We start from the raw sequence: 6,255 nt of genomic DNA, 5'->3' as shown, positions 1-6,255 counted from the left end.
GGGGGGGGGGGGGGGGGGCAAGGAGTTTGACTCTTGACCCGAGTCTCGGGCCGGCTCGAGCGCCCCCATCCTACCCCGCGACGCGATCCCCCAGCTCCACTGGCACCAATGGGTGCAAAAAGGGCTCGCGTCCGTGCCCCTCCCCCGCCTCGGACCCTCGTCCTGAACCTCCACACACACACCCTCCCGCGGCGGGGCGACTCCTCCCGCCCGGTCCCCATTGTTAGGAGGGGGCGGCCGGGGCTCGCGGCCCAGCGCCCGAGGCCGTTAGCGACTCGCCTCAGGAGGGGGCGGCCCTCGGGATGCCGCTTCCCTTCCTCCCCGCCGCGGTCCGTCCCACCTCGGCTCGGCCTGGCTCCCGGGGCTGCTCTCGGCGACCCCCCGCCCGCAGGCGCCCAGCCCCCCGGACGCTGGGGCCCGAGGCCCAGGCCTGAGGGTGGGCGCCGGCCGGGGGTTCCCGAGCCCCACACACGCATCCCCGCGTCCCCAGCCCGGCCGCCTCCAGGGCCCTCGGCGACGCCCGCTCCCCCGACCCCTCGGCCTCCCGCTGCCGGGCCGCGACGCCCCCTGCGGTTCCCCCGGGTCGGGCTGCAATCTTCTTCCCCACCATCACCCCTACCCGCCGCGCCCCGACTCCCCAGAGCAGCAGTGCCAACGGCGGCTCCCCCGGCCCCGGACCTACCTGCACGGCTCAACCAAGCCTAGAGTGAGGGGCGGGCGATCTTCCGCCCTCCTCTGTGTCTGATTGGCCTGTCCAGGGCACATCATGAGTGCCATTGGCTGAGAGCGGACGTCCGTCAGGGCGGTGGGGCGGGATAGAAAGGGGAGAGGGATGCTGGTGCCTCAGCGTCTCTGTCTCTGTATCTCTCTGTCTCTGTCTCGGCCATAGGAAAGGAAAGGCTTCGGCAGGACCGAGCTGGAAGGGGGCCTAAGATGGGAGAAAAGGAATAGGAATCGCTTCAGTGCTTCACACCAGTCGATCACTCAACCCCTGACCTCAGTCCCTTAGGTCCTGTTCTCTGTCACCCCCAGCCCTTGCCCCTCACCCCTCCAGGTTCTTCATCCAGGAAGCGATGTGATGAAACCCGAGGCCCGGAAGGCCATAGGGAGAGATTTTATATATGTACATGAAATATATGCATATAACATTTATTTATAAAGTCAACCAGATTTGAGGTCATGAGGGCCTGGAAAGGCCACACGTCTCATAGACGAGAACGGAATTGAGGGAGCTGATAAAAGGAGTTAAAATTCACCCTCAGAGGTGGTAACAGTGGTTGCCTCCCGGGTGAGATCAAGTGCCTAAGGGACCAAAGAAGAGGAAGACAATCTCACGCATATCCTTTGTAGCTATTGATTTTCTTTTAAATTTTTTTTTTTTTTTGCCATTCATAAACATTCCAACTCAAAAAATGATAATTAGTCCAGAATGATGGCGGACGCCTGTGATTACAACGCGCAGGAGACTGAGGCAAGAGAATACAAAGTTCAAGAACTGTCTGGGCTGGAGAGAGACTGTTGTCTCAAATTCTTTTTAATTTTTTAAATAAAGTCACAAAACCAAGAACAAACAAAATAGTTATCCAATTGGGACAATATGTAGATTTAGTGAGGAATCTTAATTTTTAATTTGTTCAGTTTCAAATATCATTAAAAAACCAAGGAAGGGGTCATGACGATAACTTGGAGTTCTGTAACACAGGAAAGAGTAAACAATCTACAGAAGATAGGGGTTCTCTGTCTTTTTAAATATGTGGTCTACGACATGCTAAAGGATAAACTCCCCCAAAATGTAAAAAAAAAAAAAAGACACAGCTAAAATTAGGATGACAAAAAATAATAAATAATACTAAAACAGCATGAAGGTAAAGAAGTGAGTCTTGCCAAACAGAGCACAAAAACTTTGAGAGCTGGGGTGGTGGCACATACCTTTAATCCTGCACTGGGGAGGCAGAGACAAGTGGATCTCTGTGAGACAGGCCAGCCTAGCCTACATAGCAAGTTCCAGGCCAGCTGGGACTACAGGGGAAACCCTGTCTCAAAAAAAAAACAAAACAAAACCAAAAAACCTATGAACTGTAACTTGAAGGGACTGTCTTTGGGCCCTGGGAATCACATGACAGAATGAAAAAGATAATACCCATAAATCAGAAGTCCAACTTTTCATACCATTGACCTTTTGGAAATCTAAAGAAGGACCCCCTCTCCTTCTTAGAATGTTTTTAAATTCTCATCAAACAGATATAGGCAACCAGAAGAAGAAGGCCAGGTTGATGCAGGAGGATCACCAGGGTTATAGAGGAATCCAAAGGAAACTATACTAAAATACAGATATAAGACAAGCATCGTGGTGCATGCCTTTAATCCCAGTCCTCGGGAGGCAGAGGCAGGCGGATCTCCATGAGATCCAGGGCAGCCTGGTCCACATAGTGACTTCTAGGCAGGCTTGGACTTGAGAAACCCTGTCAAAAAAAAAAAAAAATTTCTAAAAGTATACTATAAATGCTGGTTAACATTAATTCCAAGAAGGAAAATAACATAAAAAGAAAACATCTTGCCAGGTGTGGTGGCGTACATCTCTTTTAAAAAAATATTTTCTTGGGGCTGGAGAGATGGCTCAGCGGTTAAGAGCACTGACTACTTTTGCTGAGGACCCAGGTTCAATTCCCAGCACTCACATGGCTGCTGCAAACCGTCCTTAACTCCAGTTCTAGGGGAATCCGAAGCCCTCTTCTGACCTCCGAGGCATTGCACAACACGGGTGCATTCACATACATTCAGGCAATACACTCATACACATTTGTGTATGAGTGTATTGCCTGCATATGTGTAAGTAAGTGTACCCATGTTGTGCGGTGCCCTTGGGGATCAGAAGAGGGTGTCAGATTCCTTGGAACTGGAGTTACAGATGGTCGTTACCTACCATGTGGGTGCTAGAATGAGAACCCGGATCTTCTTCAAGAGTAGCTCTTAACCTATGAGCCATCACTCCAGTCCCAGTGGGGCACATCTTTAATCACAACACTCAAGAGGCAAAGGCAGGCAGCTTTCTGTGAGTTCAAAGCCACCCTGGTCTACATAATGAGTTCCAGACCAACCAAGGCTACATGGTGAGACCCTGTCTAAAAGAGAAAGAGGGAGCAGGGAGGAAAGGCGTCTTGAGGCAGCTGTGGTGGTGCTGTAATCCCAGCACTTAAACAGTTGAAACATGAAGATCCTGAGTTTGAGGCCACCGAGGGCTACATAGCAAAATCAGTCTTTTATTTTATTTTGAGACCTTGCCTATCTTTTCTGAGTTAATTAATTCTGCTAAAAGCATCTCTGATTCAGCTTCCTTTTTTCTATCTGTAAAATGGAGCAAGGCTATATATAGATATAGCTCAGTTTTAGGCTATTAGCAAACCTAGGTTCAATTTTTACTACCAATCAATCAATCAATCTATGTTTGCTTCTACAGCCAGGTGGGGTGGTTCGTGCCTGACAATCCCAGCACTCTGGAAACATATCACTCCAAGTTTGAGTCCAGCTGGGTCTGCATAATGAATTTCCCGCCAACCTGTGCTTCAAAGTAAGACCCTGTGTCAGAAACCCCCTTCCCAAAGGAGCCAGACTTGGTGATACAGGCCTTTAATACTAGTACTTGGGAAGGTAGAAGCAAGAAGTTACCCTCGGCTATCTTACAAATGCAAGACCAGCCTGGGTTACATGAAACCCTGTCTCCAACACACAAGGGAACCTCTCAAAAGAGAAAGGTCAAAAAATAATACCTGTTAGGGATGCTATGTGGATTAAATTAGTTAAAACATGTAATAGATTTTAAAAGTACCTGGAGGGCTGAGGAATGTACTTCAGTGGTGGAGAGTATTTGCCTAGCAAACACAAGGCCCTGGGTTTCATCCATAGCACTGGAAGAAAAAAAAAAAAAGCCTGGCACAGGCAAAGTATCATCATTAATATATATATAGGTCTTTTTTGAAATAGGGTCTCTCTACAGCTAGCCCAGCTAGTTGGAACTCACTATATAGACCAGGCTGACCTTGAACTCGGCTGCCTCTGACTCCCAAGTGCTGGGATTAAAGGCATATGCCACTATACCTGGCAGCATTACTATATTTTGAATCTTATATTCTAGGCCATTTCATGGAAATTTTGTGATAATTACCTATATTAAGGATATGGAAAAAACAGCAACTTACGATCAATAGGAAGGTTTACTCAGAACATTTGTTTCTCACTTAAATGTTTCATCAAGTTAAAATATCCTAATTCTTCCAGTTCCATTTTTCATTGCTCTGGGGAGGAAAATCAGTATCTTCTTAAAAGTATTGCAAACTAGAGAGAAAATGCTAATCTATTTCTAAAGGATGTTTATAAAGACCTTCTATGATTTATTCTCAAGTGTTTTTCTAACCATAAAAAATTTCACTTCACTCAAAAAAAAAAAAAAAAAAAAAGGAAAAAGACCTTCTACAAATTGATAAATAAAGACCAGCAATCCTTGGGGCTGGCAAAATGGCTCAGTGGTTAGGTTCGGTTCCCAGCACCCACTTGGTGGCTCACCACTGTAATTCCAGCTCCAGGGAAATCAACACCCTCTTCTGGCCTCCTTAGGCACCAGGCCCCCATATGGTGCACACACATACATTCAGGCAAACATCCATACACATAAAATGAAAATTAACAGCCAGGCATAGTGCCATAGAGTCAGGCGAATCTCTGTGAAACAGAGGCCAGCCTGGTCTCCACAGCAAGTTCAAGGTCAACTGGGGCTACAAAGAGACTGTCTCAAAAATAAATAAATAAAATAAATAAATAAATAAATAAATACCAATTATCCTTATATACTGTTGGAAGGAACGTAAACTAATACAGCCTTTTTAGGAAAGCCTTTGATGTAATCTAATAAAATTGAAAATAAATATACTCTAGCCAGGCATGGTGGAGCATGCCTTTAGTCCCAGCACTCAGGAGCCAGAGGCAGGCAGATCTCTGTGAGTTCAAGGCCAGCATGGTCTACATAGTGAGTTCCAGGACAGCTGGGGCTACAGGGAGATCCTGTCTCAAAAAGACCAAAAAAAAAAAAAAATCAGAATTTTACTATCAATATTACATACTAGAATATTCATAGCAGCAATGTGCCTGATTGCCTCAAGCTGGAAATAGCCCAGCCACCTTAGAATAAAATGATAAAACTGTGGGTTTTGTTGGGGCTTTGGTGTTTTCTTTGTGGGTTTTTTCGGGGGGCATTGTTTTGGTTTTGGTTGGTTAGTTGACTTGGTTTGGGGATTTTGTTTGAGGTTTTTTGAGAAAAGTCTCCATACGTAATGTAGGTTTGCCTAGAATTCACTATGTCAGCCAAGTTGGCCTTGAACTGGTGGGGTCTTCCTCACTCAGTTTCTCTAGTAATGGGATTACAGGTTTGTGCCACTATGCCCAGCTTTAAATTGTTTGTTTTTACTATCATTATTCTGAGTGAGTTTGGGCCCTGGTGTACCACGTCAGTCCTGTAGAGATCAGAGGACAGCTTTCAGGAATTGAGTCTCCTCTTTCTCCTTGGGTTTGGGGATCAAATTCAGGTAATCAGGCTTGTTCAGCAAGTGCTCTCATCCATCCAGCCATCTTCACAGTCCCTAAATGGTGGCTTCAACACATTAACAGAGGCTGTAACGATTTCCAGTTGTTGTGGTAGCTTTGGCTTTTGTTTTGTTTTGAGACAGGATATCATGCATCCCAAGCTGGCCTGCACCTTGCTGTGGAGCTAAGGAAGACCTTGAACTTCTGATCCTCCTGCCTCTCTACCTCCCAAGTGCTGGGATTACAGACATGTACTACCATGCCCAGTGACAACTTCCATTTACTGACCAGATGATGGGTACTAAGATGGTTTTTTTTTTTTTAAAAAAAAAAAATAAGTTTTTTACTGCTTCATCGAGGACATTCTTTTTTTTTTTAATCGTTTTATTTATTTGTACTTTTAAGTGTTTGAGTGTTTTGCCTGCATGTATATTAAGCATACCTAACCTGTGTGCAGTGCCTGAGGAGGCCAGAAGAGAGTGTTGGATCCCCAGGAACTGGAATCACAGATGGTTGTCATCATGTGGATCCTGGGAGTGGAGCCTGGGTCCTCTGCAAAAGCAGCCAGTGTTCTTAACCACTGAGCCATTTCTCCAACCCCTCAAATGTGTTTTCAATATAAATATTTATTGAAATGTAAAAAAAAAAAAAAAAAAAGGATGGTGAAATACCTCAGTGGGT

General features: G+C 46.0%; 1 protein-coding gene across 2 annotated transcripts in view; it reads right to left on the bottom strand.

The window, feature by feature from the left end:
• The window catches only part of Kansl1 (KAT8 regulatory NSL complex subunit 1), a 180,343-nt gene extending 179,638 nt beyond the window's left edge, over nucleotides 1-705 (bottom strand). Inside the window, exon 1 of one of the 2 annotated variants that reach the window (XM_008821892.3) lies at nucleotides 683-705. The gene's annotated coding sequence lies outside the window, so the exon portion shown is untranslated. Of the gene's footprint in view, nucleotides 1-619; nucleotides 637-682 lie in introns of those variants that run through there. The other variant, XM_029558066.1, reaches the window with a different exon arrangement.
• Between the last annotated feature and the right edge of the window lie 5,550 nt (nucleotides 706-6,255).

This window comes from Nannospalax galili, unplaced genomic scaffold (assembly GCF_000622305.1).
Source record: "Nannospalax galili isolate Female #2095 unplaced genomic scaffold, S.galili_v1.0 scaffold1128, whole genome shotgun sequence".
In the NCBI taxonomy this organism is placed as follows: Eukaryota; Metazoa; Chordata; class Mammalia; order Rodentia; family Spalacidae; genus Nannospalax; species Nannospalax galili.
This window is presented reverse-complemented; position numbering and strand designations above follow the sequence as displayed.